Here is a 23737-nt window from a genome sequence, read left to right as displayed (position 1 = left end):
AAGATACCTATGCTTCAAAGCAGGCTACATGCACTATCAGTTCTCTGCACTGCCCTTTGTGAATACCCTAGGTGCAGTAGATAAGCCAAAGTGCCTAGCTCCAGTTATTGCATTTTGCAGGCAAAGAAATATTCATATATACCCATACCTGGACGATTGTCTAATTCAGGCAGAAAGCCAAGACATAGTTTTGAATCATCTGGCCTTTGTACAAAGGGTTCTAACTTGTTTGGGGTACACCATAAACAAAAAGAAATCACACCTGGTACCCTGTCAACAAATTATATTCCTGGGAGCAAGCTTGAATACAACTTCCTAGATGGTCTACCTCACGCCAGAGAAACAAATTCATTTGGCAACCTACTTCAAACAAGTGGCCACAAAGACCCTGCTATCTGCAAGACAAATACTGCAAGCCTTGGGGAATCATGGCCTCCTGCATTCTTCTAATTCCATATGCAAGACTGCATATGAGGAAACTACAGTGGTATCTAAAAAGCCTATGGTGTCAACATTCTCAGGATCTAGAAGCAATGATTCCTATCATACCTTGCCTACGCCTAGAGTTCCTTTGGTGGGCAGAGGCCTGCCACCAATACAAGGGACTACCTTTCACACCACCCCCTGCCACCCAAACCCTAACAACAGAAGCATCAGACTATGCATGGGGGTCTCACCTGGCAGGGAAGTGCATTCAGGGCAAATGGAACCCAAGTCAAATGCACCTGCATGTCAATCAAAAAGAAATGTTAGCTGTACAGAATGCTCTGACAGCCTTCAAGGACCACATTCTTCCAGGACAATTAATGGTAAAGATGGACAACACCACTGTTATGTGGTACATAAACAAGCAGGGGGGTACACATTCTTACCCCCTCTGCAGACTAGCCATGGCATTGTGGAACACAACCTTGAGCTACCAAGTGCACCTACAAGCTCAATTCCTGCCAGGAAAGTTAAATACACTAGCAGATGGAGTAAGCAGAAACCTCATGGACCCACATGAGTGGAAACTGGAACCAAGAATTTTCATCATGTTGACAAGCAAATGGAGGAGCCCAGATATAGACCTGTTTGCCTCTCCCCAGAACTACCAATTAGACAAATTTTGCACAAGGACTCCCCACAAACAAGCCTGGAAAGTGGATGCTCTGTCCTTCAGCTGGAAAAACCTAACAATCTATGCCTTCCCCCCTCTGTCTCTGCTCTCCAAAGTACTACTAAAAATCAAACAGGAGAAACCAATGATGATTTTGATTGCTCCAGACTGGCCACGCCAACACAGGTACCCCCTCCTGTGCAGTATGTCACAGTTATCCCCATGACACATGCCTCAAACTCCTTCCCTGTTGTCTCAACAGGAGAACCAGGTTCTGCACCCTCAGCTTCTAACACTGAACCTTGCAGCCTGGCTAATTACATAATCTCTCCTTTACCATCCCTCAGTAAACCTGTGATGGATATCATTTTAGAGGCAAGGAGGCCTAGCACTAGAAAATCCTATGCTGAAAAATGGAAAAGATTCTGTGCCTGGAGCCATTCTCAAGGGATGAGCACAACAGCACCCAATTTACCTCAGATTTTACAATACTTAACTGAAATGCTTTACGAGGGCCTGTCTTTTTCATCCATTAAAATCAACACCTCAGCCATTTCAGCTCATTATAACACAGAACCCCCCCCCCCCTCTTCTCTCATCCACTGATCAAGCAGTTCCTCTGAGGGGCCAAAAATTTAAGACCACCCAGGAGAGCTCCAACCCCAGCCTGGGACCTTAACTTTGTTTTGGAGAAACTCACTCTACCTCCTTTTGAACCAGCTGCTACTGCAGACATAACATTTCTTTCTTGGACAACAGCTTTCCTTTTAGCAATCACTTCAGCTAGAGGGGTATCTGAATTACAGGCATTTATGGCAGTGGAGTCTTTCATCATCTGTCATGCGGACAGGGTGTCCCTCAGAACCAATCCATCCTTCATGTCCAAGGTGGTATCCAGAGTGGCACTTAATCAGTCCATTCATTTGCCAACCTTCTTTCCCAATCCACAGAACAAAGGGGAATGGATATTGCATTCCTTAGATGTGCACAGACAACTCAGATTCTACTTGGACAGGACTAAACCTCAAAGAAAATCTGAACAACTACTGGTAGCATTTGCTGCAGGGGCAGAGGGGAAGGCTATTTCAAAGCAAACCATTTCTAAATGGATAGGCCATTGCATTCATTTCTGCTATAAGCACCATGGAAATCCTATCCCCCAGGGGATCAGACCTCACTCCACCAGGGCTGCATCTACCTCTACAGCCTTTCTCAGAGGCATCCCTACCAGGGACATCCTAGAAGCTGCCACCTGGAGTTCTGTACATACTTTCACCAAGCATTACCATTTGCCAATTTTCTCTAAATCCAGAGCTGGCTTTGCCACTGCAGTCTTGCAGGGCCTTATAGCTGGTCCTAATGCTATCTAAATTCCTCCTCCCAACCACAGCTTTGGGAATCTACCCAAATGTAATGACTGCAACAGTGAAACACGAAGAACATAGTACAGTTGTGTACACTTACCATAAATGTAGATGTTCGAGTCTATTCACTGTTGCAGTCCTGGTTATCCTCCTTCCAGCCCCCTAACTTCTTTTGGCTATACCTCTACTTTCCTTTACTATGCTTAAAAGCCTTTTTGGTGTATTTGCTTTTTTGTTGGAGGTATATCATTGTACTTTTATATTTAATTGCTCCCCATTAGGGGGGGCACCTGACATCTGGGGCAAGAAAAACTGATGTAATGGCGTCGGCTGCATGTTTTATAGCCCTGAGGACCTGACATCATGGAAGAAGGGACAGCAACTGAAGCAGGACCCAAGACTTTGTTAATCAGGCTGACTGAGGGCTACCTGCAAGCAGATAACCCAAATGTAATGACTGCAACAGAGAAACCACTCAAACATCTACATTTATGGTAAGTGTGCACAACTGTACTTTTGCTGCGCTCCTGGTCAAATGTGTTTAGCCATCTCTCTCAAGCTAAGTAGTAATTTGTTGTTTTTATGGCAGTTTTTCTTCTGACTTTCAAAAATGTTAGTCAGCTTATTCATTTTTCACTGTCGCCTATAACCTAGGCCTGTTTCCTACCCTTATTTTTGGTAATTTAAAATTTTACCTTTTTTGACTATCCCTCTCTCCTGTATTTGACAGGCTTCCTTTACTGGTGGTATTCCTTAAAAAAAAAAAAAAAATTCTATAGGATACTATTGTTTCTTTTACCATGTCAGACAAAGTGAAATTGGGTTTTAAACAGTGTGACAAGTGTGGACGTAAGATGCCTAACTCAGATACATGTCTGTTCTGTTTACTGTTTGGGTGTGGATCATTTGAAAGCTGATTGTGACATTTGTGTTGTTTTTTCTAATCAGACACTAGCAGAATGTAAAAATAAACTTATTTTCAAAGGTTTACTCAAGATACCTTTCTGAGAGGCTCTATCTGGGTCGGAGGTCTCGCCTCCTCCTATGACCAAAAAATATAAAGAAAAATGGAGTCACTCAGTCCATGCATCTCCATCAGTTAGGGAACTGAGTCCGTCCCATGCTTCACCAGCCCCCTTGGGGCAGACCTCTTTGGCACCAGGATCTGTGTCCTCTCCCTTGGTAATGACCATGGTATTCACTCCTATCTCTGTTCCAAACACAGCACCACTGACTTCGGTACCGTCTTTGGCTCCTACATCAGCTCCGATGACTGTTCATGCCTCGGCTCCATCCCGGTCCATGGTGCCGACAGCCTCCTTGGCTCCATGGGCCCTGATGACTGTACATACCTTGGCACCATCCCTGTCCACGGTGCCGACAGCTTCTTCGGCTCCATGGGCCACGATGACTGCACATGTCTTGGCACCATCTCCGGCCATGGTGCCAACAGTGTCTTCGGCTCCATTGACTCCAAAACCTGATTTCATGCCAAGGACTAGATATTCTCCTACTTACGATCCTTTCTTGGGGCAGAGGTTTAGTCCCTTTCTAGAAAGACCTGATTCCCCTTCTGCAGCCTCTTTTAGATCCACTAGGAGTATTTCTGAACTAGACCTAGTGTGGGTTGTAGACCAGCTTCTGGTAGCTAGGGGATTGCTCATTCCAGCTACTAGACCTCCTGTCCCCCTGGCTCGGAATCTTCCATCTCATCTTCCCCTGCTTATCTCCCCACCTCCCACTTCGGTACATACTGTCTCTGCTCTGACAGCAGTGCCTTCCCTGTCGGCACCCATCATCCTTGCAGCATCAGTTACGATGGAGCCGATGCTTTTTCGGAGCGGTGCTTGGACTGTCCGTAACTTGGTACCTAATCCAGCACCTATTTTCTCATTGACACAGTCTGTCCATGGTTCTGACAGTTACCAGTTCTCTTGTCACCCCTCAACTGGAATTAGTCTCAGATGCTCCTTCTGCAGTGGTGATGGATAAGGCCCTTCACTCCAAAGGCTCACAACCAGACCCCTAGGACACCAGTATTAGAACCACCTGTGAAGAGAACCCCTTCTCCGGAAACCTCTTCAGAAGATCCCACTGGAGAGCCACCCCGGAAGAAATGGTGCAAGAGGAAGCACCTTGACCCCCCGAGGAATCTATCACAGAAGACACTGATTGTGATGAAGGGGAAGGGTCCTCTCATTCTCTCCCAGACAATGTTTCATTCAGAGACATTCTCAAAATCCTCAAACAGCTGGGGGAATGGAAGTCCTCTAACCCTTCTTCTGAGGAATCGGTGTTTCAGCAGGCCTTCTGTACCTGGCCATCTACTTCCTGCGTAACATCACCAGCAGATGATCTAGTTAAACTAATTGTGCATGGAAGGCCCCAGACAATGTAGAGCCTATCCCCCCGGAGGCTGGACAAAATGTTATCTACACCTGAAGTCCAGCCCCACTGGTCCAAGCAGCTGACAGTTGACTCTATGGTCGTGGCGGCGGCCACCTAGAGGGAATTGGCAGAAGATAGTTCCACAGTTCATCCTCCAAATGGGGAATTCTGGATCATGGACAGACTGGGGAAATGGACTTATGCTTCAGTGACCTTCACCATTCGGTCATTGAATTATCTGGCATACTTTACTCGCCTCCAAAGAGACTTAATTTCTGAAATGGCTTCTTCTTTGGTGGGGGTACTGCCTGATGAGGTGCATGACACTGTTGCCTCACAGTTAGCTACCCTTGAATCCATCTCAAACTCCTTGATGTGTTTGATATCTCACACCACTGAGGGGGCAGTCCGAGCGGCCGCATCTGGTGTTGTCATGAGACGCAATGCTTGGATGCAGTTGTGTGATTTTGCAGACCTTTTTAAATCTTCCTTCATTAATGTGCCTGTCAACTAATCTGCATTTTTTGGTCCCAAGGTACGTGACACACTTGCACATAGTGAGAAAGTTGGAAAGATCTTGTCTGCTGTGAACATATGTTTTTCCAACCCCCAGAGACCCTATTCCAGGAACCAGAAGGGGGGAAAGATATGGTTCAAGAAATCCCAAGGATCATTTTGTGACACACATGGTGAGCAGTCCCCCTGGAGCAGAGGGGGCTACTCATATGAAAGACATCCTTTTTGGAGTAGAGGGGGTCAGTGTAACCAGAGAGCCAGAGATTCTTTCGCTAGCAGACCCTACCAGCACTCCTGAGCAGCTGCCCGATTGCTTTCCTCTAGAAGCAGTCGGGGGTTGGTTCTCTCTGCATCTACTAGCCTGGCATCTTATTACTACTGATGTTTGGGTGCAGAGAATAATATCCAGAGGCTACCAAATACCCTTCAACCTAACTCCCAGACCCGTCAAATGAATCCCTGATGTACCACCCAATCAGAGGGGATTAGCAACCTTAGAAATAGAAAAACTGCTAAGAAAAAGGGTCATCCAACCAGTCCCACCAGAATAGACATGATCCGGGTTTTACTTGAGTTATATTTAATGCCAAAAAAGACAGGGGACTGGAGACCAACCCTGGATCTCAGCCTACTCAACAAATTTATCAAACCTCAAAAATTTCCAGATGGTCACAGTACAGTCCATTCTTCCCTTCCTAGGGAGAGACATTTGGATGCGTTCTATAGACCTACAGGATGCGTACTACCATATAAAGATGGATCACCACTCCTGGAGGTTTCTCCGCTTCCAGCTGGGAGCCAATCGCTACCAGTTCAGGGCACTGCCATTCGGTCTCCCAACAGCCCCCTGAGTGTCCACCAAATGTATGGCAGTTGTGATAGCTCATCTTAGACTACAAGGATTCAAGTGTTTCCCTATCTAGATGACTGTCTCCTTACTGCTCTGACCAGGAATCTCCTAGTTTGCAGCCTTTCTTACACTCCAGATCTCACTCACTGTCTGCTTAGGGATTACAATCAACAAAGACAAATCTCAGATATCTCCAACAAAGACACTGGAGCTTATTGGAGCGGTCTTCAACACAACATCCTGCCAAGCTTCTCTCCCCCCTCACAGGCTTTTGAAAATAAGACACCAAATTCAAGTCCTTCTGCATCACATGTTTGTACCAGTGCGTCTTGTACTGCAACTCTTGGGCTCCATGGCAGCTGCCATTACTTTGGTACCACTGGCAAGACTGCACATGAGAATCCTGCAGTGGCTCCTCTCCGCACAATGGTCGTTGTTAACCCACCCACTCAACCACATGATACGCCTTACAAGCCGTTGCAAGGAGGAAATGCTATGGTGGATGGAGCCACAAAAGAATATTTGGTGTTGACCGTTCTGTCTTCCCCAACCCACGGCCACGGTGACCACAGACACTTCTCTTTTGGGATGGGGGGGACATTTCCAGGGAAAGACCGTCTAAAGCACCTGGACCCCCATCGAGACCAACTTGCACATAAATGTCCTGGAACTGAGGGCAGTTCTCCCAGCATTGCAAGCATTCCCTGCATCCCTGCCTTTGGGGACTATTGCAATTCAGTCACACAACATGTCAGTTTTCTGGTATATCAACAAGCAAGGTGGAACCAGATCTTACCCCCTGTTTCGGGAAGCCATGAGGATTTGGTGCTGGGTGATAGCTTCCCATCGCTTTCTTATAGCACCTCACATTCCCGGGAGCTCCAACCTTATTGCAGACAATTTGAGCAGGAACTTCCTGATGCCTCATGAATGGCCCCTCAGTCCTGTAATAACAGCTTGGATCTTCCAGCATTGGGGCAATCCTTGCTGCGACCTGTTTGCTTGCCTCCTGAATTACAAATGCAGGAGCTATTTTATCTTGATTCCCCCTCAGGGGGGGATCACCGAGGGACGCTCTGACACATGATTGGCCCCCAGGTCTTCTGTATGCCTTTCCCCTGTTTCCTGTCATCCCAACATTTCTCCAGAAAGCTCAGAGGTTGAAAAGCAAAGTGATCCTTATTGCTCCCTACTGGCCACGTCAAGTCTGGCTCCCTTTTCTTTGGCCTCATCTGATTCACAGCCCGTGGATCCTGGATCATTCCCAGGACCTGTTATCCCATCCTCAGGGATTGATCCACCCGAACCTGCACAGTCTCAAGCTCACAGCCTGGTTCCTCCACTTCCATTGATTGATAGACTACCTGACATCCCACCTCCTGTTCATGAAATTCTTCTGGCCTCACATAAACCTTCCAGTAGAAAGGTTTATTCTAGTAAATGGACTGGGTTCTCTATTTGGGCCAAAGATCAAAACTTAGACCCTTTCTCTATGCCTATTCAAAAGATTCTGCAATACCTGACTACTCTCCTGCATGCAGGAGCCTCAGCTTCAACGATCACTGTACATTTAGCAGCTATCGCTAATTTTCATAATGGTCTGGAAAATTCTTCAATTATGTCACACTGCCTACGCAAGTCTTTTTTGAAGGGAGTATTACATGTTAAACCTCCGGTCAAGCCTCCCTTAGATCCCTGGGACTTGACTATGGTGCTTCATTCTCTTACAGGCTCTCCCTTTGAGTCTTTTGATTCATGTGACTTAAACTTTTGTCCTGGAAAAACATACTTCTAGTAGCACTCACCTCAGCGAGAAGAGTATCTGAGCTGCAGGCCTTGAGTGTCAAGAGTCCTTACTTGATCTTCCCCATGGACAGAGTGTCCTTCATACTGACCCTTCCTTTTTGCCCAAGGTCATTTCTATTTTTTCCATTAATCAATCTGTTGACCTGCTGTTTTTCTTCCCAAGACATTCTAATAGAGGGGAGTACCTTTTGCACACCCTTGATGTGTGCCGACAGCGTTGTTGTTATTTGCACAGGACTAAATCTTTCAGGAAAACAGACCAATTGTTTGTGGCCTTTGCAGGACCCAGATTGGGTAAACCTGTTTCCAAAGTGACTTTATCCTCTTGGCTTAGAAATGTCATTACCTTTATCTACCAACAGAATAAGCTACCCTTACCTTCCAGAATAAAGGCTCATTCTACCAGATCTATGGCTACCTCTGTAGCTCTTCATTCCAGAGTCTCTATGGATGATATATGCCTTACCTTCCAGAATAAAGGCTCATTCTACCAGATCTATGGCTACCTCTGTAGCTCTTCATTCCAGAGTCTCTATGGATGATATATGCCTTACCTTCCAGAATAAAGGCTCATTCTACCAGATCTATGGCTACCTCTGTAGCTCTTCATTCCAGAGCCTCTATGGATGATATATGCCTTACCTTCCAGAATAAAGGCTCATTCTACCAGATCTATGGCTACCTCTGTAGCTCTTCATTCCAGAGTCTCTATGGATGATATATGCCTTACCTTCCAGAATAAAGGCTCATTCTACCAGATCTATGGCTACCTCTGTAGCTCTTCATTCCAGAGTCTCTATGGATGATATATGCCTTACCTTCCAGAATATTCCAGAGTCTCTATGGATGATATATGCCTTACCTTCAGAATAAAGGCTCATTCTACCAGATCTATGGCTACCTCTGTAGCTCTTCATTCCAGAGTCTCTATGGATGATATATGCCTTACCTTCCAGAATAAAGGCTCATTCTACCAGATCTATGGCTACCTCTGTAGCTCTTCATTCCAGAGTCTCTATGGATGATATATGCCTTACCTTCCAGAATAAAGGCTCATTCTACCAGATCTATGGCTACCTCTGTAGCTCTTCATTCCAGAGTCTCTATGGATGATATATGCCTTACCTTCCAGAATAAAGGCTCATTCTACCAGATCTATGGCTACCTCTGTAGCTCTTCATTCCAGAGTCTCTATGGATGATATATGCCTTACCTTCCAGAATAAAGGCTCATTCTACCAGATCTATGGCTACCTCTGTAGCTCTTCATTCCAGAGTCTCTATGGATGATATATGCCTTACCTTCCAGAATAAAGATTCTACCAGATCTATAGCTACCTCTGTAGCTCTTCATTCCAGAGTCTCTATGGATGATATATGCCTTACCTTCCAGAATAAAGGCTCATTCTACCAGATCTATGGCTACCTCTGTAGCTCTTCATTCCAGAGTCTCTATGGATGATATATGCCTTACCTTCCAGAATAAAGGCTCATTCTACCAGATCTATGGCTACCTCTGTAGCTCTTCATTCCAGAGTCTCTATGGATGATATATGCCTTACCTTCCAGAATAAAGGCTCATTCTACCAGATCTATGGCTACCTCTGTAGCTCTTCATTCCAGAGTCTCTATGGATGATATATGCCTTACCTTCCAGAATAAAGGCTCATTCTACCAGATCTATGGCTACCTCTGTAGCTCTTCATTCCAGAGTCTCTATGGATGATATATGCCTTACCTTCCAGAATAAAGGCTCATTCTACCAGATCTATGGCTACCTCTGTAGCTCTTCATTCCAGAGTCTCTATGGATGATATATGCCTTACCTTCCAGAATAAAGGCTCATTCTACCAGATCTATGGCTACCTCTGTAGCTCTTCATTCCAGAGTCTCTATGGATGATATATGCCTTACCTTCCAGAATAAAGGCTCATTCTACCAGATCTATGGCTACCTCTGTAGCTCTTCATTCCAGAGTCTCTATGGATGATATATGCCTTACCTTCCAGAATAAAGGCTCATTCTACCAGATCTATGGCTACCTCTGTAGCTCTTCATTCCAGAGTCTCTATGGATGATATATGCCTTACCTTCCAGAATAAAGGCTCATTCTACCAGATCTATGGCTACCTCTGTAGCTCTTCATTCCAGAGTCTCTATGGATGATATATGCCTTACCTTCCAGAATAAAGGCTCATTCTACCAGATCTATGGCTACCTCTGTAGCTCTTCATTCCAGAGTCTCTATGGATGATATATGCCTTACCTTCCAGAATAAAGGCTCATTCTACCAGATCTATGGCTACCTCTGTAGCTCTTCATTCCAGAGTCTCTATGGATGATATATGCCTTACCTTCCAGAATAAAGGCTCATTCTACCAGATCTATGGCTACCTCTGTAGCTCTTCATTCCAGAGTCTCTATGGATGATATATGCCTTACCTTCCAGAATAAAGGCTCATTCTACCAGATCTATGGCTACCTCTGTAGCTCTTCATTCCAGAGTCTCTATGGATGATATATGCCTTACCTTCCAGAATAAAGGCTCATTCTACCAGATCTATGGCTACCTCTGTAGCTCTTCATTCCAGAGTCTCTATGGATGATATATGCCTTACCTTCCAGAATAAAGGCTCATTCTACCAGATCTATGGCTACCTCTGTAGCTCTTCATTCCAGAGTCTCTATGGATGATATATGCCTTACCTTCCAGAATAAAGGCTCATTCTACCAGATCTATGGCTACCTCTGTAGCTCTTCATTCCAGAGTCTCTATGGATGATATATGCCTTACCTTCCAGAATAAAGGCTCATTCTACCAGATCTATGGCTACCTCTGTAGCTCTTCATTCCAGAGTCTCTATGGATGATATATGCCTTACCTTCCAGAATAAAGGCTCATTCTACCAGATCTATGGCTACCTCTGTAGCTCTTCATTCCAGAGTCTCTATGGATGATATATGCCTTACCTTCCAGAATAAAGGCTCATTCTACCAGATCTATGGCTACCTCTGTAGCTCTTCATTCCAGAGTCTCTATGGATGATATATGCCTTACCTTCCAGAATAAAGGCTCATTCTACCAGATCTATGGCTACCTCTGTAGCTCTTCATTCCAGAGTCTCTATGGATGATATATGCCTTACCTTCCAGAATAAAGGCTCATTCTACCAGATCTATGGCTACCTCTGTAGCTCTTCATTCCAGAGTCTCTATGGATGATATATGCCTTACCTTCAGAATAAAAGCTCATTCTACCAGATCTATGGCTACCTCTGTAGCTCTTCATTCCAGAGTCTCTATGGATGATATATGCCTTACCTTCAGAATAAAGGCTCATTCTACCAGATCTATGGCTACCTCTGTAGCTCTTCATTCCAGAGTCTCTATGGATGATATATGCCTTACCTTCCAGAATAAAGGCTCATTCTACCAGATCTATGGCTACCCCTGTAGCTCTTCATTCCAGAGTCTCTATGGATGATATATGCCTTACCTTCCAGAATAAAGGCTCATTCTACCAGATCTGTGGCTACCTCTGTAGCTCTTCATTCCAGAGTCTCTATGGATGATATATGCCTTACCTTCCAGAATAAAGGCTCATTCTACCAGATCTATGGCTACCTCTGTAGCTCTTCATTCCAGAGTTTCTATGGATGATATATGTCTTACCTTCCCGAATAAAGGCTCATTCTACCAGATCTATGGCTACCTCTGTAGCTCTTCATTCCAGAGTCTCTATGGATGATATATGCCTTACCTTCCAGAATAAAGGCTCATTCTACCAGATCTATGGCTACCTCTGTAGCTCTTCATTCCAGAGTCTCTATGGATGATATATGCCTTACCTTCCAGAATAAAGGCTCATTCTACCAGATCTATGGCTACCTCTGTAGCTCTTCATTCCAGAGTCTCTATGGATGATATATGCCTTACCTTCCAGAATAAAGGCTCATTCTACCAGATCTATGGCTACCTCTGTAGCTCTTCATTCCAGAGTCTCTATGGATGATATATGACTTACCTTCCAGAATAAAGGCTCATTCTACCAGATCTATGGCTACCTCTGTAGCTCTTCATTCCAGAGTCTCTATGGATGATATATGCCTTACCTTCCAGAATAAAGGCTCATTCTACCAGATCTATGGCTAACTCTGTAGCTCTTCATTCCAGAGTCTCTATGGATGATATATGCCTTACCTTCCAGAATAAAGGCTCATTCTACCAGATCTATGGCTACCTCTGTAGCTCTTCATTCCAGAGCCTCTATGGATGATATATGCCTTACCTTCCAGAATAAAGGCTCATTCTACCAGATCTATGGCTACCTCTGTAGCTCTTCATTCCAGAGTCTCTATGGATGATATATGCCTTACCTTCCAGAATAAAGGCTCATTCTACCAGATCTATGGCTACCTCTGTAGCTCTTCATTCCAGAGTCTCTATGGATGATATATGCCTTACCTTCCAGAATAAAGGCTCATTCTACCTGATCTAAGGCTACCTCTGTAGCTCTTCATTCCAGAGTCTCTATGGATGATATATGCCTTACCTTCCAGAATAAAAGCTCATTCTACCAGATCTATGGCTACCTCTGTAGCTCTTCATTCCAGAGTCTCTATGGATGATATATGCCTTACCTTCCAGAATAAAGGCTCATTCTACCAGATCTATGGCTACCTCTGTAGCTCTTCATTCCAGAGTCTCTATGGATGATATATGCCTTACCTTCCAGAATAAAAGCTCCTATCAGATCTGTGGCTACCTCTGTAGCTTTTCATTCCAGAGCCTCTATGGATGATATATGTGCAGCAGCCACATGCGCAAGACCTCATACCTTCATATCTCATTACAAATTGGATTTGGCCTCCACGGGACGAGCATCTTTTGGTTCTAGGGTGCTCAGGAATATCCTTCCTTAGGGCCACCCAGGACTCAAGTAGCTGGGGACTCTGTCCTATCTGTAAAGTATGAATAAATATTTACAACTTCAGATAAAAAAGTTAGGTCTTACCATAGCGTTCCATCTGAATTGTAGATCTTTATTCATTCTTTACTTCCTGCCTTCCTTCCCCCTGCCTGGACTCCTGGTGGATCTCAGGTACTCCTGGTTATGGTATCTGCTCAGACAGAGCCTCCTACTTTTTCTAGCCTTTTTTCATTTCACTATTTTTGAGCCTTTTTTTCATTTCACTACTTTTTCTATTACTACATCTTTACCTATGGCGGGAAAACTTGATCTGGAGTATCTAGGAGAGGGGCATTGTGGGTAGGTTCGTAGCTGAGAGTTTTGGCTTGCACGAGCTGGGAAACAGTCGTTTCGGTTCCGAGGATGAAACCGAGGTCATATCTGTAAAGAATGAATAAAGATCTACAACTCAGATGGAACGTCTTGGTAAGACATGACTTCTTTTTTTTCTTTGCTTCAACAATTTTCCAGTCATTGTTCTCAGCCTGTCTCGTCATTGTACTGGAGTTTCAATCCATACTATCTGACTGTTCTAAAATGTTACTAGATGTTAAAAAGGAAATAGCTGAATCTAGTGTATCAAATATCTTAGTTCCTTCAGAAAGAAAAGGCGCACGTCTTGTAGGGAATAGTAAATAAGTTTTTATTTACTTCTTTTTTAGTTCCTTTAATTAGAGGGATGAATTATTTTCTTCTCGAAATAACTGGAATAATCATTGTCAACTCTTATTAAATGATCCTTGTATTTGACAGGAGAATTTGACCAAGCTGTCCTTAAGACAAGTTCTTTATCTTGAGAAGAGAAAAAAATTACTATTACAGATCTTGGTTTATTATTTGATTTGGTAGAAGTTATAGGAACAGCTAGGGGTCTGTGTGCTCTTTCAATCCCAAATGAAAGAGATTCAGGTAACTTCAAGATGGCAGGAATCCATGTTGAAAGGAAATTTACAATATTATCTTCCTCTGATATCTCTGGAAGACCAAAAATCTGAAGATTATCTCTTCAAGATCATTGATTTTCTGTAAAAAACAAGTATTTTGTTTTAACAGAAAGGCTACCTTTTGTTCTTCTTCACTAACTCTTCCCTGTGTATCATTCAATAGTACTTCAGTGCTGCTGATCTGCGTTTTCTGATGTAAGATGATCTCCTGAAGTTGTTCCCATCTGTTTCTTAGACTCTTCCTTAAAGGTCTCTAGTTTATTGTCCATTTTGTCTATTTTTATTGACAGATCATGTATACTGCTGAGTAAAGATTGCATTTCTTTCTTGAAGGACAAGTCTTGAGATTTGTTTTTAGAATAGCTCATATTGAAGAACTGACAGAATTGTTTGGCTTGTAAATGACAGGAATTTGATGAAAAAATAGTTTGAAAATTAAATATTTACTTCGCGTCTTTAGTAAGTGAAGTATTTCACAAAATTAGTGTCCAGAATCTTGAGTAGAAGAATATTTCTGGCAGAAATATATTTAAGATACAAGAGCAAAGAAAGTGTGCAGCTAACTTCACACCATCTTGACCATGCCTCCTCCTGAAGAAGTTCTTAATAGTAAGAATAAAAATGATTATCAGTAAATTATTGTGAATAAAGTTACTTTAAGTTATTCTACTTTCTGTGGTGGATTTTGCATGTCAGTGCGAGCTTTGGACTGCTGTTTTGTGTTTACTGAATTGGTTTGTGGTTCCTGTTTCTGGCACTTTGTTAGTTCTGGAATGATATAATAAAGTCAAGAAGTCTGCCACTAATCTTAAGACGCACAACTGCTTAGCACTGAAAGAACTTAACTGAGTACAGCCACCAACTTACCTATACACAGCTACTGATAATCTGTACACTAGTCAATCAACAATCAACTAAAACAATGCCAAGCCCTGAATCACTTTCTCAGATACCTCGAAGAGAAATCTTCATTCTGGGGACCAACTGCTACTTATAATATATAAACCTAAAATGCAGCAGGTGACACTCTGTATTCTATCTGTGCCATTAGGGAGTGCAACTCTGTTAGGGAGCAGAACTCTCTTCTCCTCTCACTAAGACAAATTGAAAACCTAAATCCTTCCAAACTGAACTTAAACAACATCAGAGGTATAGATAGCTTTGCTTGTGTGAAACTTTCGGCTTCTTTTAAGAGAAACTTAGCAAGTACAGCCAAAGATAATCATAAGGCCTTTTACAGCTACATATGTAATGAAAAGGGTAGGACCCAACATGTGCAGACTAGTGACCAATGGTATCACACACACTGACCCCAGCCAAGGATAATCATAAGGCCTTTTACAGCTACATATGTAATGAAAAGGGTAGGACCCAACATGTGCAGACTAGTGACCAATGGTATCACACACACTGACCCCAGCCAAGGATAATCATAAGGCCTTTTACAGCTACATATGTAATGAAAAGGGTAGGACCCAACATGTGCAGAACTAGTGACCAATGGTATCACACACACTGACCCCAGCCAAGGATAATCATAAGGCCTTTTACAGCTACATATGTAATGAAAAGGGTAGGACCGAACATGTGCAGAACTAGTGACCAATGGTATCACACACACTGACCCCAGCCAAGGGTAATGATAAGGCCTTTTACAGCTACATATGTAATGAAAAGGGTAGGACCCAACATGTGCAGAACTAGTGACCAATGGTATCACACACACTGACCCCAGCCAAGGATAATCATAAGGCCTTTTACAGCTACATATGTAATGAAAAGGGTAGGACCCAACATGTGCAGACTAGTGACCAATGGTATCACACACACAGGCCCCACAGAGATAGCAAACCTGCTAGCAGATATTTCTGGTGAAAATTTCACTCCCCTTATCCCATCTTAACTTAACACAAACCTTCCCCAAAAGCACCTCCCCCACATATCTGAAGAGCAGGTACTCAAAGCCTTGCCCAAGGCAAAAAAACACAGCCTCTATGGAGCCTGACGACATCCCAGGCTGTCTTCTAAACAGAACTAGTATCACCACTAAATACCCTTTTCAGTCACAGCCTAACCACAGACATTTTCCTGTGGAATGGAGAACAGTAGTTTTCCCCTCCACAAAGGTGGCCTAGCAACAGACCCATGAAACTACAGACCCATAAGCCTGACCAGCCTCATCTGTAAGGCCATGGAACTTATTCTTATGCCCTAATAAATAAAGACATAGGTGACCTCCAAACCTCAGAACCTACCCAATTTGGGTTTGTCAAGGGCAGATCCTGCCTGCGAAATCTGATGGGTTTCTTTGTAAATGTCACCAGGGCCACTGACGAGGGCAAATCTTTGCACACAGCATAACAAGACTTGGCAAAAGCTTTTGACACAATCCCACATTCAGGCATTAGTGATAAACTTAGGAAATTGAATGTAAACCTCTTCACTGTAAGATGGGTTGCCAACAGCCTCACAAACCAGACATGCACTATCAAAGTGGGTGACTTCACATCAACCAGCAGACCTGTTACCAGTGGGTGCCACAGGGGTTAGTGCTGGGCCCCCTACTATTTGGTATATACTTCTCAGAAGTTTAAGTCAAAACTAAGGGGTTGTGGCTGAGCAGGTTTGCAGACGACTGCAAACTAGGTGCAATCACTGAATCCTCAAATGATGACAGTATACTCCAGGAGGGTCTCATGCAGACCAACGACTGGTGTATTAGTCAGCCTCAAACTGAATGCAAAGAGATGCATAATCATTGCCTTTGGCACAAATAATGTCCCTTCACACTATCAAAATGAAAAACAATACCGTAAGAACCCACAAAGTGGTAAGGGACCTGAAATCACAAGTTGACTGTGACTTTAACTTTGACCACCATGTGCCTACTGTAGTAAGGAAAGCGTTCTATGTAGCACACTTGATTAGTAATGGCATCAGCTCAAGAGCAAAAGAGGTTATAACTCCTCTATACTTGGCACTTATTTGCCCCATAACTGAATATATTGCCCCGTTCGTCATGTACTGTACTAAGCCCCTGCTGCAATTGGAGAGACCTCAGAGGTTTCTAACAAAGAAGATCAAGGAGCTCCAGCATGTGCCTTACACAGACCGACTAGCGTCCCTGTCACTGTACTCCATATCGTACAGACTTCTTAGGGGAGATTCATGCTTGGCCTTGCAGAGTAATCCAAGACCCAAACCTAATGAAGTTGCTGCATATCCATAAATCAAATCGGACTAAGGCTACCCATTCCAGGGACCTAAATATGGCCTGCAACTTAAATAGGACATGCTAGAGGGACAAATTTATCTCCCAGCAACTGATGCATTTTTGGAACAGGCTACCAATTCATGTGAAACAGAGCACCTCTATAGCACTGTTCAAGAGGAACCTGGACTAATGGATGGGTTACCATAAATTCTTCTCAGGGATAGCGCCCACAACCCTCCTGGACATGGGCAGTCATCCCTAAATATAATATTGAGTATTGACTAGCATTTCTATGGTATTATGTTGGGATGAAAGGGCTAGGCTTAAAATCATCTCCGGGTCAATAGCCTAGTAATCTCCTATGATCCTATGATTATACACTAAATGTACGCTGTAATTAAGTAGTGATTCTGAAATATTCTGCTGTGTTTTGGTTATATTACTACTTAACAAGGTAAGGAACTAAGTGACAAATTCCTTTCCTCATTGAGGAAGTACTGGAGCTGTGAGAAGTCTATTTTATAAAAACAAAGGTTAAGCCTTGAGATATGCAGTACAATTATTATGATTCATCTATGTTTTTTTTTCTGAGATGATTGCCTGAGTCCTTTGAAATAAATCACATTGCCATACAAAGATCTATTAGTAGCATCTTTTAAGAGGAGACCCTAAGTGACATTTTTACTACTAGGGGACATTTGAACAGGGTATCAGGGAACATCCCTGTTCTTTTTGATAAGTGCTATGGGATGGTTTCGTCCATATGAGTTACCACCAAGTGAGGCAGAAGACTGCAATCCCCCCAACCCAAGTTTGTGCAAATTTGGGCATTCCCAAGGTGAGTGACATTTACAAATCAGTTATGCGACATAACTAATCCTTGAACAATAGGATGCCCACTAGAAGTAATGGATTCACAAATGTTGTCAGAAGTAGTTGCTTATACATATTCATTAACTCAATCAAAATTACTATTCATAAAGAAAGGCAGGTCAGGTGAAATCCTGATTTCTTTAAAACGTTATCAAATATATCCATTTACATCTGACATACCATTCAGCTGTCTATGACTTTGAAGAATGTCCCTGATATTGATTCTTATTTTTGATCCATTGCAGTAACATTTTTGATTTTCTGGTAACTCACTGAAAACTGCAGTCAGTCATTAATGCCAGCAAATCTGGTTTCATGCTTATTATAGTCGTCAGAAAATGAATGTTACTGCAACAGCCGCTGTACAATTAACTATTAAGATTGACTAAAGAAATATTTAAAACTTGCCCCGATTTGGTCCCTTCATCTCCTTATTACCGACAGCAGTGACAGTTTACGAGAAGAGATGTTTAGAGGTATGAAGCTAGAACATGTTAATTTTATTGGAAGATGAAGAGTTCAAGGTTTACCACACACACATGTATAGCATAACAGAGCTTTACTTAATATGACACACTCCCTTTCCCTTTTAACACGAAGGATATGCAGGCAGGCTTGAGTTTTAGTGCACGTTAATTTGGTTGCAGAAAGCATTCGCTTGGTTGAGCAGGTAGATGACTGCTTTTTCTTCAAAGTTGCTGTTCTTTTTTTTCTGGTTGATGCTCTTTTTATGTGTAATAAACAGGTCTGTCTTTGCAGGGAAAATGTATAGCTAGGTTCTGAATATTTATAAGTATTCTGCTTTGATTGGGTTTAGGGGCTATGAGCCATTTTTAAAAAAGTAGGGGGGGGTTGTGCTCTTTACCAGCATTTTGTTATATGTCTTAGTAGATAACAAAACAACCAAATGTTTGGTACAAATTTGTTATAATAAAAACTGGAAACAATAAAAGAAGCACTTGCTGTCTTGAATAAATGCTGCCGAGGAGCAATGCAAATAAAAGTTACAAATGTATGTACAAATGAATTCTTACACTGATAAAATAGAATAAATACACTCTCAGCTGCAAGCTCAGTTAAGAATATATAAGCAAACATTTAAACAGTAATCCATGACTCCATGTGGGTATATCAGGATTTACCCATGGTTGGTGTGGTTTGATTACAATGGCAAAGCCTGAGTGATCAAATAAAGCCATCAGTGGGTAAATCCTGAAATACCCACACCCAGTTATGGATTTTTGCTATTACAAAATGATGTTATTTAAGAAATAAATTGATTACTTTTCTTAAATAATCTCTTTGTGTAATGACACTGTAGTCACCTCCACATTTTTCCATATTTACCGATGTACAGTGTACACTTGTACAGTACATCAGTACAGTGCAGCAGAAGCAAAGGAGAAGAAAGAATCTCTGTTGCCAATTTTTTTTTGTGTGTTTCTTTTTAATTGCCAAGATTTTCTGACGGACAGTGCAGAAGTACAAGGAAAAGCAGGTACATTTCTGATTGTTTAGTTTTGCACAACATAATTGATTTTTCTAATATTTTGCTCTGCCCCTTAGCATATATACAAATTGAAACTCTGGCTGCTCAATGGTACTTCAGTGGCCATACTTTTTTCTGTTTGTCTATGCTCGATTTACAAAGGGTACTCCAGTCAGGCTGTCCAATTAGCATGCTCATTATTGATTAGGAATGAAAAGTCATTAAAGTCAGTACCCCTCCTCCTAACATCCCTCACTCCTCAGAAAATATTGCTACCTCATTCAACACACACTTCACCCAAACCATACTATCCCTAGCTAAACAACACAACCCCCCTCCCCTCCAACCCACAGCTTCAACTAGTAATCTCTCCACTGCCTTCTCTTTTTCTCCTGTACCTACCTCCAACATAAAAAAACTCTTAACTAAACTTAAACCCACCAAATTAGCAGCAGACAACCTCCCAAGTGAATACCTACAAATCGCAGCTGATGCTCTGGCCTACCCAGTATCCATCTTGATTAACCGATCTCTGTCAGAAAGTTACGTTCCCACATTGTGGAAAGTCTCACATATAATTCCCCGCCACAAAGGTGGACCCTCTGCAGAACTAACCAATTACCGCCCCATAGCTATTCTCTCTCCACTTTCCAAAATACTAGAGAGATGCATACACTCTCAGGTCTCAGACTACCTCCTTACTAACAACCTCCTTTCCAGTACTCAGCATGGTTTCCGACCAAACCATAGCACCACCACTGCCTTACTCTCCTTTACTAACACTATCCTTCAGCATAAAAACAATGGCTATCTCTCATCTGCTACTTTCCTAGACCTATCTAAAGCATTTGACATGGTCCAACACAAACAACTTATCTCTGTCCTCAATAACCTATCCTTCTCACAATCAGTCACCAACTGGTTTCAGAGTTACCTGTCTGACCGCCAACAATCCGTTGTATGGCAGAATGACATATCTCCCCAACTACCTGTCTCCATAGGGGTTCCCCAAGGATCCATCCTTGGACCCCTACTTTTCTCTGTTTACACCAATAATCTAGCCTATGCCACCAAACATGGCACACTCATCCAATACGCAGATGACTCAACCATCATCTGCTCAGCCCAGTCCCTACCCAAACTGCAAAAAGTCACTCAGGAAGCCTTTTCCTCTGTTGAAACATGGTTATCCGATGCCCAATTAATACTCAACCCAAACAAAACTAAACTACTCATCTTCCAACCCACCAAACATACTCAAAACAACTCTCACTTTAACATCACAGCAAAAGACAACACCACTATATACCCAACTGAACACACCAAATTGCTAGGAGTGGAAATAGACAATAAACTAAAATTTGACATTCACATATCCATGACCATAAAAAAAGTCCACAAAAAAATAGGAGCATTATACAGAAATAAACAATTTCTCACCAAAGCAGCAAATATTTCAATAGCAAATTCCCACCTTATCTCCACCCTACTTTATGCCTCTCCAGTATATACCAACCTAAGGCAATGTGATCTAAACAAGCTAGAGACCTGCTACAACAAAATCGCCAAATTGCCACAGGGCATCCTACCATAGTCACCACTGTCTCTCACTTGCTGAACTGGGCTGGCTTGAACTCCCTCACCTCCTTCAGTGGTATCAACTCTCACTCACCCACAAACTAGTAAACCATCCACTAAATGTCCCATCCCTCCGGAATCTACTCCAACCCTATCGCACCACCAGACCACTAAGATCCAGCAACAAAAATCACTTGCAGATCACTAAAGCCAATAACTCTGCTGGTGAAGCACTATTCTCTTGCGCCATAGCCAAATTATGGAACTCACTCCCACCCACAATTACCTCTGTACCATCATGCACCAACTTCAAAACATTATTAAAAGCGCACCTAAAATCATGCTGGCTATGCCCTTGCAACTCCCACTCTAATATCATCCACCCCATCCAACTACTACCTTTCTTTCACCTCCACTAACTACCTTGATGATAGCAAGCTCAGATGCTCATAAGCCTAGTACTTATTATACAGCAGGAGCTTCTCATTGTTACATTTGTTAATGCCTGTTATGTACTTCACAGATAAAGATTCTAGTTGTCTACTGATGTACTATGTTCTTCATCTGTAAATATGTTGTAAGTAATTTATATGTTAAATTGTTAATCGCTATGTAATCCAATGTAACTACTGTCTGTTTATTTTATTGTGGAGCTTTTCTCCCCGGGCCTCCGCTGAAAATGGACCCACGTCCAGTCGGACACTCCCGGTCAACAAATTTAAATAAATAAATGAACAATCATTGTATAATTTATATAAATCCACTCATTATGTCCATGCAGTTTGTCAGCAGATAAACATAACTGCCAAAGAACTTCTTTAACTTCCAAAAAGTTGTTAATATTGCCACAAACTTCAAATTCACATACATAGTCAATAACAAAAAAATTTGAACAGATGTTAACATGGATTACAACTGCATTTATAATATCCTTGTTTCTAAGTCTAACGTGTTCATATATTCTTTGCAAGACTTTTACCTACATAGAAGCTCTCACAAGAACTGCATGTTGCAAGGTAAAACACCTTTTCAGAAGTATATCTAAATTTACAAATAATAATTATTTTAATGTTCAAAAATACACTGCTGCCTGTATTAATGTACCTATACTGCTTGCAAAAATGACAAAGGTACATATATTTTGTGTGCAAGAGACCAGATGGAAGGGGAGTAAGGCTAGGTGTATCGGAGGTGGATTCAAATTGTTTTATCATGGTGTGGATGGGAGGAGAAATGACATAGGAGTTATTCTGAAGGAACAGTATGCTGAGAGAGTTTTGGAGGTGAAAAGAGTGTCGGATAGAGTGATGTTTATGAAGCTGGAAATTGATAGTGTAATGATGAATGTTGTTAGTGCGTATGCTCCACAAGTTGGGTGTGCAATGGATGAGAAAGAAAATTTTTGGAGTGAATTGGATGAAGTGGTGATGACTGTACCCAAGGGTGAGAGATGGTGATTGGAACAGATTTCAATGGGCATGTTGGTGAAGGGAACAGAGGGGATGAGGAAGTGATGGGTAGGTATGGTGTTAAACAAAGGAATGCAGAAGGTCAGATGGTAGTGGATTTTGCAAAAAGGATGGACATGGCTGTGGTGAATACGTATTTTAACAAGAGGGAGGAGCATAGGGTGAAATACAAGAGTGGAGGAAGATGCTCACAGGTGGATTATATCTTATGTAGGAGGGCCAGTCTGAAGGAGATTGGAGACTGTAAAGTGGTGACCAGAGAAAGTGTCGTTAGGCAGCATAGGATAGTGGTTTGTAGGATGACATTGGTTATCAAGAAGAGGAGGAGGAGTGTGAGGGCAGCACCAAGGATCAAGTGGTGGAAATTGAAAAAGGGTAATTGTGAGGTGGAGTTCAGGGATGAGTTAAGGCAGGCACTGGGTGGCAGTGAAGAGTTACCAAATAGCTGGGTAACTACAGCAGAGCTAGTAAGGGAGACGACTAGAAAGGTGCTTGATATCACATCTGGATAGAGGAAGGACGACAAGGAGACATGGTAGTGGAATGAGGAAGTACAGGAGAGTATACAGAGAAAGAGGTTGGCAAAGAAGAAGTGGGATTGTCAGAGAAATGAAGAAAGTAGACAGGAGTATAAGGAGATGAGGTGCATGGCAAAGAGAGAGTTGGCGAAGGCTAAGGATAAGGCATATGAAGAGTTGTATGAAAGGTTGGACACTAAGGAGGGAGAAAAGGACCTGTACTGATTGGCTAGACAGAGGGACCAAGCTAGGAAAGATGTGCAGCAGGTAAAGGTGATAAAGGATAATGAGGGAAACATACTCACAAGTAAGGAGAGTGTGTTGAGGAGATGGAAAGAGTACTCTGAGGGGTAGATGAATGAAGGGAATGAGAGAGAGAGAAGGTTGGATGATGTGGGGATAGTAAATCATGAAGTACAATGGATTAGCAAGGAGGAAGTAAGGATAGCTATGAAGAGAATGAAGAATGGAAAGGCTGTTGGTCCAGATGACATACCTGTGGAAGCATGGAGGTGTTTAGTTGAAATGGCAGTTGAGTTTTTAACCAGATTGTTTCATGAAATCTTGGAAAGTGAGAGGATGCCTGAGGAATGGAGAAAAAGTGTTTTGGTACCGATTTTTAAGAATAAGGGTGATGTGCAGAGCTGTAGTAACTACAGAG

Source organism: Protopterus annectens, chromosome 9.part0 (assembly GCF_019279795.1).
Source record: "Protopterus annectens isolate FY-2018-M chromosome 9.part0, PAN1.0, whole genome shotgun sequence".
In the NCBI taxonomy this organism is placed as follows: Eukaryota; Metazoa; Chordata; order Ceratodontiformes; family Protopteridae; genus Protopterus; species Protopterus annectens.
The sequence above is the reverse complement of the archived record's forward strand: the minus strand, read 5'-3'. Positions refer to the sequence as shown.